The sequence below is a fragment of the Gorilla gorilla genome, chromosome 1 (genome assembly GCF_029281585.2).
Source record: "Gorilla gorilla gorilla isolate KB3781 chromosome 1, NHGRI_mGorGor1-v2.1_pri, whole genome shotgun sequence".
NCBI lineage: Eukaryota > Metazoa > Chordata > Mammalia > Primates > Hominidae > Gorilla > Gorilla gorilla.
The window spans coordinates 83621556-83633357 of NC_073224.2; the positions used below are offsets into that span (position 1 = coordinate 83621556).

The 11802-nt window shown below is 41.0% G+C and overlaps 1 pseudogene; it reads left to right on the forward strand.

Annotated features, from left to right (window-relative positions):
* Window positions 1-469: 469 nt before the first annotated feature.
* Window positions 470-1703, forward strand: LOC101144892 (aspartate aminotransferase, mitochondrial-like; annotated as a pseudogene).
* Window positions 1704-11802: the final 10099 nt, after the last annotated feature.

Below are 11802 nucleotides of genomic sequence, written 5' to 3' on the forward strand. Positions count from 1 at the left end.
GAGGGAGTGTAAATTAGTTCATTGCTGAAATAAGTATGGTGATTCCTCAAAGAGCTGAAAGCAGAACTACCATTCAATCCAGCAATCTCATTACTGGGTATATTCCCAGAGGAATACAAATCATTCTACCTTAAAGATACATGTCACAAATGTTCATTTGCAGCACTACTCACAATAGCAAAGACATGGAATTAACCTAAATGCCCACCAATGACAGATAAAGAAAATGTGGTACAAATACACCATGAAATACTATGCAGCCACTATAAAGAATGAGGTTATGTCTTTTGCCGGGACATGGATGGAACTGGAGGCTATTATTCTTAGCAAACTAATATAGGAACAGAAAACCAAATACCATATGTTCTCACTTATAAGTGGGAGCGAAACAATGAGAAATTATTAACACACTGCCTTCCTACCATCCACCATGGCCCTGCTGCACTCCTCTTCAGGATTACCGCAGCCTTCCACCCAGGCCTTGCTGCTGCAGCCTCTGCCAGAGCCAGCTCCTGGTGGACCCATGTGGAAATGGGACCTCCAGATCCCATCCTGGGAGTCACTGAAGCCTTTAAGAGGGACATCAATAGCAAAAAGATGAATCTGGGAGTTGGGATGATAACGGGAAGCCGTACATGCTGCCTAGCGTGCTCAAGGCAGAGGCCCAGATTGCTGCAAAAAATTTGGACAAGGAATCCCTGCCAGTTGGGGGACTGGCTGAATTTTGCAAGGCATCTGTAGAACCAACCCTGGGTGAAAACAGCAAAGTCTTGAAAAGTGGCCGGTTTGTCACTGTGCAGACCATTTCTGAAACTGGGGCCTTAAGGATCAGAGCCAGTTTTCTCTAAAGATATTTTAAGTTCAGCTGAGATGTCTTTCTACCAAAACCAAGCTGGGTAAATCACACACCCATCTTCAGGGACGCTGGCATGCAGCTACAATGTTATCGGTATTATGACCCCAAGACTTGCAGTTTTGACTTCACAGGCGCTGTGGATGACTTTTAAAACATACTAGAGCAAAGTGTTCTTCTCCTGCATGCCTGCACCCACAATCCCATGGGAGTGGACCCACGCCCAGAACAGTGGAAGGAAATAGCAACAGTGGTGAAGAAAAGGAATCTCTTTGTGCTCTTTGACATGGCCTACCAAGGCTTTGCCAGTGGTGATGGTGATAAGGATGCCTGGGCTCTGCACCACTTCATCGAACAGGGTATTAACGTTTGTCTCTGCCAATCATATGCCAAGAACATGGGCTTATATGGTGAGCATGTAGGAGCCTTCACTGTGGTCTGCAAAGATGCAGATGAAGCCAAAAGGGTAGAGTCACAGTTGAAGATCTTGATTAGTCCCATGTATTCCAACTCTCCCCTCAATGGGGCCCAGATTGCTTCTACCATTCTGAACACCCCAGGTTTGTGAAAACAATGGTTGTAAGAAGTGAAAGGCATGGCCGACTGCATCATTAGCATGCGGACTCAGCTGGTCTTCAACCTCAAGAAGAAGGGTTCCACTCACAACTGGCAACACATCACTGACCAAATTGGCATGTCTTGTTTCACAGAACTAAAGCCTGAACAGGTGGGGTGGCTGACCAAGGAGTTCTCCATCTACATGACAAAGGACGGCCGCATCTCTGTGGCAGGGGTCACCTCCAGCAACATGGGCTACCTTGCCCATGCCATTCACCAGGTCACCAAGTAATGTCCTTGGTGTGAAGAAACAGGGACAACCTTTCTGTCTTCAGCCTCTGCTATTGGGATATTCACACAGAGGATGAGAGAGGGTGGATGGTGGTGAGTGGATCATTTCTTTCAACCATAGTGTGTAACACTCAGCAATTGAATGTTTCTCAGAAAAGAACATGTAGTGACACAGGGCAGAGGCATTCGTGGCTGGCATCTGGAACATTGTGGCTCTAAACCAAACTCTCCCCTGTCCTTTTATCTCCAACTTTTCTCGAAGAGTTTACATGGGCAAGAAAGTCATCACACCAAAAAACCTGCCAATTATGCCATTGCAATATTTCAGAAGCTTTAACTGAAGTGTCAGGTTCCTCATGAGAAATAGCACACATTAGAGGCATTGAGAGAAGACCTAGTTGTGTCATGAACAGTTGGCCTCGTGACTGTCCTCCCATCATGGAGCAACCTTATCAACAGACTGCATTGCAGAAATTATGTTTTATAAAAACCAGTGAATCTGCTGCCACTACAGCAAGGAAAATAATGTGGTTTCCTGTCTTATTTAAGAAAAAGAGGAGGCTCTCTTTTCTCCCTTGTCATTGCTGTTCTTTTCCTTACCGCACAAAGATTTTTAACTAATGTAGATTTTCATCCCATTCTACTGCTTGACTGACAATCAACCCCATCCTATCGGGATTTATTTAAGAATAAAGAATATAATTTTCTTTTCTTTTCTTTTTAAGACGGAATCTCGCTCTGTTGCCCAGGTTGGAGTGCAGTGGCGCGATCTCGGCTCACTGCAAGCTCTGGCTCACTGCAAGCTCCGCTTCCCAGGTTCACACCATTCTCCTGCCTCAGCCTCCCGAGTAGCTGGGACTACAGGCACCCGCCACCATGCCCAGCTAATGTTTTGTATTTTTTTTTTTTTTTGAGACGGAGTCTTGCTTTGTCGCCCAGGCTGGAGTGCAGTGGCGCGATCTCGGCTCACTGCAAGCTCCACCTCCCGGGTTCACGCCATTCTCCTGCCTCAGCCTCCCGAGTAGCTGGGACTACAGGCGCCCACTACCACGCCCGGCTAATTTTTTGTATTTTTAGTAGAGACGGGGTTTCACTGTGTTAGCCAGGATGGTCTCGATCTCCTGACCTCGTGATCCGCCCGCCTCGGCCTCCCAAAGTGCTGGGATTACAGGCGTGAGCCACTGTGCCCGGCCCAAGAACATAATTTTCTGCTGATGTCAAGCCCTCACCTTTCTCAGCAAAGAATCATGGAGAGTAGGTAACTGTACTTTATCTCAGCATCCTCTTGAATGATTGTGTAATCTTCTCCAGTTGGGAAGTTGGCTCTGCCCAGTTGGACCTCCTCCCTTTGTTGAATGTGGTTGTGCAGTCACTCATCTCACACTGTGAGTCCAGTGGTGCAGGGTGGTGCCAAGAAAGAGGATATTCTAGGCTTTATGTGCTGCCAGCAGGATTCAGGCTTCACCCGCTGGAAGGAATCATCATTTGCTCTAATCATGTAGGCTTATTGCGGCCTGGTTTCTCTGTTACAATAAAATTACCGTAGATGCCCCTCCACTCAAAAAAAAAAAAAAAGGAATTATGAACACAAAGAAAGAAAGAACAGACACTGGGGTTTACTTGAGGGTGGAGAGTGGGAGGAGGGAGAGGAGCAGAAAAGATAACTATTGAGTACTGGGCTTAATAGCTGGGTGATGAAATTATCTAAACAAACCCCTGTGACATGAGTTTACCTGTGTAACAAAACTTCGCATGTGCCCCCAAACCTAAAATAAAAGTTAAAAATAAAAAACAAGAAAGAAAAGCGAGTGTGCAGGGCACACTAGATACTATACACGTTGAGGTGAGGACTTCTGTCATTTTTGGCTGTCCAACATCTTGTAAATGTACTCTATATTTTTATTGTTCCCCTATTATGATTGTTCCCTTTCTTTGTTAGAATGGTGCTAGCATGTGATCTAGAGTCCACCAACTGGACCTGCAGTTTTGGAGTGAGTCATGTGAGAAAACAGACTGGGTAAAGATGCCAGTGGATTGGTTTACGGGTCCATGGTGGAAGCACTGTTATAGGGTGAGTTTCTTCTGGGAATAGTTTTTGGAAACTCAGTCATAAGCTTATATCTCCAGCCCGCTGAGCTACTGAATATCCCATAATATATTTTTTTTCTGCTTAAACTAGCCAGAGTAGGTTCTATTTTTTGCGACAGATACCTAGCTGACATTCTATGGGCTCTAGATAACCTTTGTAGGTCTTGGCTTTACACCTGCCCCTCATCCCTCACTGGTCATTGAGTGTATCCTGTAGTAGAGGGATCAATCATGTGTAACTCATGATATAAAGGAGAGCACAAGTTAATTATCTCCCTCCACCTTGTTATTGTTGATTCAGAGGAGATCATCTTTCCCTACTCCCAGATGGAAACTCCAGTGAATTCCAAGGCTTTTCTATTTAGGACATTTAAAATAATAAGCACAGTGTGAAGTCAGTAACTAGAATTATTATTATTTTTTAAAATTATTTATTTCAATTTTGTGGGTATATAGTAGATGTATATATTTATGGGGTGCATGAGATGTTCAGATTCAGGCATGTGATGAGTAATAATCACATCATGTAAAATGGGGTATCCATGCCCTCAAGCATTTATCCTTTGTGTTACAAGCAATCCAATTAGACTCTTTTAGTTATTTTTAAATGTACAATTAAATTATTACTGACTATAGTCACCTTGTTGTGCTATCAAATACTAGGTCTTATTTATTCTTTCTATTTTTTTGTATCCATTAGCCATCTCCAACTTTCCCTCAAACCCCCACTACCCTTCCCAGCCTCTGGTAACCATCCTTCTACTCTCTATCTCCATGAGTTCAATTGTTTGATTTTTATATCTCACAAATAAGTGAGAACAAGAAATTAGAATTATTATTAAACAGATCTCAAAATGTGACTTAGTCGTGCATCTTCTCCTACTCTCCCTGTATCAGCCTGTTTCAGCCTGGAAGCCTCTAGTGGGAAGGAGGGATGTGATTGGTTGCTTCTTATTCTGATCTTCTTTCTTACCCCGGGACTTGCTGACTAGGGAGTATAAAAGGGATAGAAAAAGCATCAGTTGAATTGAGTGAACAAAGTCAATTTAAACATGGTAGATGTTTAAAGCAGAATCTTCCAAGAAGCTCTTTTCTGGGTCTTCGGAAGCTATGATCAGGCCTCTCAGGCTTCAGTTTCCTTGTCCTTAGCAGACACTTCTCTAATGTAGATGGTCACTTATGCCTCCTGTAGCTCCTGGTAATGTAATATTCATCTCCAGGTTTTTGCTGCTGGGGTTCTCCTGCCTCTTTAGGTGGCCATATAGGATAAGCCCCCAAGGCTCTTTTTTACACATGGTTCCCATCACCATCCCTCACCCTGACAAACTGTAGTAGTATTGTTCCATCTCAATATAACAGCACATGCCCTGTTTCAGCCACTGGAACCATTAGCCCACATTTTGTATCAAGATTCTCATCAGACCTCAAACCAAAGCCCTATGTCTTTCAACTATAGTGGTCATATATTAAGCTCTCTCAGCAGTCCACAGAAGTAAAAAACCCTCCTATGTGTGAGATGAGATGGCAGGCATCCCTTTCTAACATCCTGATATAGAAATAAAAGACAGGTATATGTTTTGTTAAAAATAAAGTGCTTTGAAAATCCAATAAACTGAATTCAGCAAACCCATATGCAAGGGTAGTAAGCTAGTCGTCGGGGATACAGAAATGAATAAAACATAGTGTTTGCTCTCTGCATAGCAGATTTGTAATTGCAAACAAAATAGTTGCAGAATGGCGTGTGTCAGGGAAAAACAGTCGCATAAATCAACTGCTAGAATGATTTAGCCAGAAGAGAAGTTTCTTAAGAATGAGTAATAATATTTTTAAGGGAAAATAAACCATATTAACCCAATGGGAAATGCCTGGATGAATGAGATTGACAGGAAAATATGGGAAATTCTGAAATTGAGAGAGACTATGCTAGGAATTTGGCTCATTGAGGAGGGAGTTTCCTTTCAGTTTGCTGCACAGCAGTTTTAGATTGTGACATCTTGTCTTGAGGATATACCTTAAGTGATATCCGGGAGAGTCATGGCTTCAGATATCTACATATTTTGTTTGGCTTCAAGTATCTATGTAAGTTTTCGACTGAGAACATCAGTGAATATTGACAAGACTTTTGCTTCTTTAACATTCTCTCAGGGAACACAAAAGTTAAGTACTAGAAATTCCTTAATGGATAGAATTATTTTCCTTGGATCAGTGTCTCAGGATTCTGAGGTCAGGAATCAGGAGACTTAACAGTTATATTAACCCTAGTAAGTTCAGAGGCTTCATCAAGGGAGAGGCCAGAGGGAAACCTTGTGAAGAAATAATTCTGTGCTCAGTTTACATAGGTCTTTAAAATAATCAAAAGGAATACTTGTTATTTCATTTTCTCCTTACAACATGCCTGCAAGATAGGTAGAGACCAGGATTACTTTTTTAAAATCCTGAATAAGTCAACAGTAAAGCTCATAATCTACTGGCCCCAAGTCTAGAGCATCTGCAAGAGACCTTCCAATAAATGGAATGACTTAAAATAAATGGAATAAATAGAAATTACTGAGGATTATACCTGCAAATTCCTTCCTCTCCTTTTAATCCCCTCCACTTAGAGTCATCATTTCAGTGCCAAAGTTTTAAAGTGAAGCTCAACAAATAGAATAAAGGAAGTAATTTTATGTTGGTAAAAGGCATAATTAACATTAAAGACAAACATATGGAATCTCTAGGCACAGATAAATATATAAACAAAATACATAGGAAAAATTATCAAAAATTAAGAAAAAACAAAAATATAGTCAGGGTGAGATATTTTAGATATCACAAGCAGTCTACAACATTTAAAACATTAAAGAAAAATCTGAGCCTTGGTTTCATCATCTGTAAAACAGTGTTAATATTTACTATCAAATATGTTGAGGTTGATAGGGTTACTATCGAATATTTGGGAACACATATGTAAGGCACCAAGCACAACAGTTGTCATGAGTATGTGCTCAATACACAGTACTTTTTAAAAAGTAGAAATTGTAGCAGTTTATAGATGTATATACCCCCAAAACATAGGATTTATTTTCTTTCTGATAGTTATAAAATGTACATAAAAATGAGACATAAAATCTGAATAAACTAACAACATAAGAAATTCTTCAGATTATGTTGCTTGGTCACAGTGCAATTAAATGAAAGATTATTGTAAGTAATGATTTATTGTTCTAACTATTATTGATGCAAGAATTTAAATAAATCACAACTAAATCATATGGAAAATGTTTAAAACTCTCCAGTATAACCACTGAAATAACATGTAAGCCAATCAGCTAATAACATATTTGGAGAAAATAACAAAAATGAGAACTCATAATAAAGAAAACTTTTGGGGTGAGGTCACAGAGATGCTCAGAAGTCAATTCAGTCTTCATTGCTTTTACTATTACTATTAATAATAATAATAAGATAAAGCATTTCACTTATTTAGCAAGAGAAAGCACATCTATTCAAAGTCCTAAGAATATTATCAGAAATTAAAGAAAACAAAAGCCAAAAAAGATAAATTGTTAAGGAAAAAAAATGTTAAGGTGGAATTAGCAATTCCAAGAACTATAAGTACACTTACAAGACTGTGAATCTCATCAAAGAAGAAAGTAAAATGAAAAGGAAGAAAAACTATGTAGAAGAGACTGATTATTTACAAGGGTTCCCTGAACAAAGACAGAGGAAACTTATCAGAGGGTTCGGTGGTGGCAGTCTTATTACCCTGGGCTCAGCACTGCAGGGCTTTCTTGCTGAATTTCTTGCTGAACATGAACCTTTTTAAGCCAGGCACCCAGAATAGGGAACTCCACCTGAGACAGAGACAGAGACAGAGACAGAGACAGAGACAGAGACAGAGACAGAGAAGGAGTGGGCAGCTGCCCCTCAGAGTGAGCCAAATGCATTGAGGAGAGATGACTTTCTGTATGTATCTTTTCCATTCCTTCTCTAGTTGGTTTGAAGGTCTGGGTCATGGGAGGCCTACATTATCATCCTCAGGTTATGAGTGACGAGAAAGAGACAACACTGAGAGCAGGTGAGATTTAACACAGGAGGAGTGTCAAGGGCTGTCATCACTACTACATGCAGGACCACCACTGTAGTGATGCTTTAGAAGTCAGGACGCTCCACAGGGTGGGTGACTAAACAGGAGAATGCTGTCTAGCCACCAAAACCTGCCTCACATGCCTGTAGTCCTGCATGCCAGTGGCTGTCAAGTACTGGATCAGAGTCCGGCTGTGCCACTTCCTTGAAACATTCATGTCTCTGGACCTTACTGGCTGGAAAAAACTGCAGCAGGAAGATGGCCTTACCTCACTTCTAGCTTCCAAGTCTCACAGGAGAGCATAGGCAGAACCGAAGCCACATCCAGGACCTGGGCTGAGAACATCTGGCACATGGAGCCTGTAGCATTCTACATTAACAACAAAACAAAACCCAAAACACAGAAGAAGTTTGGAAACAGATGTTAAGTGCTTATGACCATATTCAGCACAATGTGTTTAGATTCAGGTTTCCTTTTATTTACCTTGTTTGTTTGGGGCTTCCTGAATCTGAGAATTGATGTCTTTTATCAGTTCTAGAAAATGTGCCATTATCCACTCAAATGTTGCCTGTCCTGAGTTCCTACTTTCTCTTGGTTTTTGTCCTCTGAAGATTCGATTCAGCATTACTTTGTTTTTTTCATTGACTCACTAACAAAGGGGCTTTGTTTTAAGGGAGGTAATTTACCCAAAATATTAGGTTGTTTTCAACCTTTCAGCTGGACTCCACTGAGTTACATAAATAATAAAAATGGTTCTGAGGTAAAGTGTATGGTACGCTTAGTTTTTTCTCCCTTTAGCAATGACAGTTTATTAAAGAACAAAAGCCTGTAGCCTATGGACTGTGACGTTTACACACTGTCTTTATGGTTTTCATAGACGTCTAAGGATGATTCATGCTTGCTAGCATGTAGCTAACTCTCAGGTCCAGCAAGAATGCCTTTGGACAGTCTTCTGTTAAAGCAAACTTTCTTAGGCAAATTCATCTGCCGCTCATGTCAAACAAAGCTTATTGCTCATTAAGGGGGAAAGTAACACATAGATAATGAAATGTCAGTTCTCAATGACAGGGAACAAAAGAGGGTTTATGTATAGCAGCTTCTAACCCTATCAGTGACATGGATGATTTGGAGACTTTTCTTGAGGGTTGCCAGGCATGAACTATTAATCAGAAACAATAACTAATATGTCTGAGAAGAAAGCAACAAGAAAACTGTCCTGTAGCCATTAGACAAGACCAGACAAGACTTGACTCCTTAAGAGGTCAAATTAGGAAAGAAGTACAAGACAGTTTCTAATAGAGGTAGCTCAAGTAGAGACACTCTGGCAGCAGTTTACAAATGTGCAATTAAAAGTAATTTTTTTTCCTCACTCAAGGGAAAGAAATGAAGGCTACTCCCTGTTACCTATACCCCTCACATGCATTGTCTCACAGATAGCAGGGTGCAAGGGAAATATTGCAGGTCACTGGCACTGATGCATGGCCATATGAACTCAATCCCCTCCAAGTCCTCTCTCCAGGCTACAGTGCATGCATTAAAATGAATTTTGATCTTGCCACTACTCTGCTTAAAATCCTTCAATGACTCCTTCATTGCCTTCAAAGTAAAACCCAAATATGTTATATAAGATCACTGATGGTCTTAACGACTGGATTTTTCTCCACTCCATCAAAGTATTTTGGTTTTCTATGAACATATTTCATTGTTCCAAATCTCTGGTCATTGCCTTGGTCTCCCACACTTTAATCCTTTAATCAATGAATTCTATGCTCAAGGACTTTTGGGCTTGAGGGGGAAGAGGAGCGAGTGAGAGAGAGAGATAATGAGAGAGAGAAGTCCAACTCTTGTGGTTGTCAATGGAGAGTCAATGAAAGAGTCTTTGAAGTTTTATTCTGAGGTATACATGGCGACCATGACATAGCTCCAGAAGATCCTGAAAACATGTGCCCAAGATGGTTGGGCTACAGCTTGGTTTTATACATTTTAGGAAGGCGTAAGACATGAACTAATACATGTAAGATGTATAATTGGTTTGGTGGATTCAAAGATTTTCTGATTAGCAATCGATTGGAAGAGTTATTACCTAAAAATCTGGAATCAATAGAAAGGAGTGTCTGCGTTAAAATAGGACGTTGTGCAAACTGAAGTTTTACTAAGCAGATGAAACCTCCAGGTAGCAGGCTTCAGAGAGAATAGACAGTAAATGTCTCTAATCAGACCTAACAAGGTGTGACTCTTAATTAAGCTCTTCTGGATCAGGGTAAAGACCTAGAAAGGGAAGGGAATTCTCTACAGAATGTAGATTTTCTCCACAAGAAACAGTTTTATGGGGCCATTTCAAAATATGTCAAAGAAATGTATTTTGGGGTAAAATACTTCCATTTCTATCATGGCTTGCTGTCTGTCACATGATGCTATATAGAGTCAGGTAGGAATTTGGTGTCTTATTGCTACAGAGTCTGTTTTGTCAGGCTTAAGATCTCTGTTTTAATGTTAATGCTGGTTCATTGTGCCTGAATTCCAAAGGGAGAAGAGTACAGTAAGGCGTGTCTGTCCTGCCCCCACCCCACCACATCATTTCCATCATGGCCAGAACCCAGAAATAGATTATCAGGTTTACTTTGGAATGCCCTTGGCCAAGAGGAGGATCCATCAGTCAGTTGAAAGGCTTAGAATTTTAATTTTGGTTTATATGGTAGAAGTTGTAGGAGGTCAAATTCAAGAGTTTTCTATATGTTTACCCAAACATATGGAAAACTACTCAGCTAATTCACCATGAAAGATGGTTGAATAGGAACAGCTCTGGACTGCAGCTCCCAGTGAGATCAATGAAGAAGGTGGGTGATTTCTGCATTTCCAACTGAGGTACCCAGCTCATCTCATTGGGACTGGTTAGACAGTGGGTGAAGCCCACGGAGGGCAAGTTGAAGCAGGGTGGGATGTCACCTCACCTGGGAAGTGCAAGGGGTTGGGGAACTCCCTCCCCTAGCCAAGGGAAGCCATGAGGGACTGTGCTGTGAGGAACAACGCATTCCAGCCCAGATACTATGCTTTTCCCATGGTCTTTGCAACCCACAGACCAGGAGATTCCCTCAGGTGCCTACACTACTAGGGCCCTGGGTTTCAGGCACAAAACTAGGCGGCCATTTGGGCAGACACTGAGCTAGCTGCAAAAGTTTTTTTTCATACCCCAGTGGTGGTATGAAATTGAGGCAGTAATTAATAGCCTACCAACCAAAAAAAGCCCAGGACCAGACAGATTCACAGCCGAATTCTGCCAGAGATACAAAGAGGACCTGGTACCATTCCTTCTGAAACTATTGCAAACAGTAGATAAAGAGGGACTCCTCCATAACTCATTTTATGAGGCTAGCATCAGCCTGATATCAAAACCTGACAGAGATACCAAAAAAAAAAAAAAAAAAAAGAAAATTTCAGGTCAATATTCCTGATGACATCGATGCAAAAATCCTGAATAAAATACTGGCAAACTGAATCCAGCAGCACATCGAAAACCTTATCCACCACAATCAAGTCAGCTTCATCCCTGGGATGCAAGTCTGGTTCAATATATGCAAATCAATAAACATAATCCATCACATAAACAGAACCAAGGACAAAAACCACATGATTCTCAATAGATGCAGAAAAGGCGTTTGATAAAATTCAACACCACTTCATGATAAAAACTCTCAATAAACTAGGTATTGATGGAATGTATCTCAAAATAATAAGAGCTATTTATGACAAACCCACAGCCAATATCATACTGAATGGGCAAAAGCTAGAAGCATTCCCTTTGAAAACTGACACAAGACAAGGATGCCGTCTCTTACCACTCCCATTCACATAGTATTAGAAGTTCTGGCCAGGGCAATCAGGCAAGAGAAAGAAATAAAGGGTATTCAAATATGAAGAGGGGAAGTCAAATTGTCTTTGTTTGCAG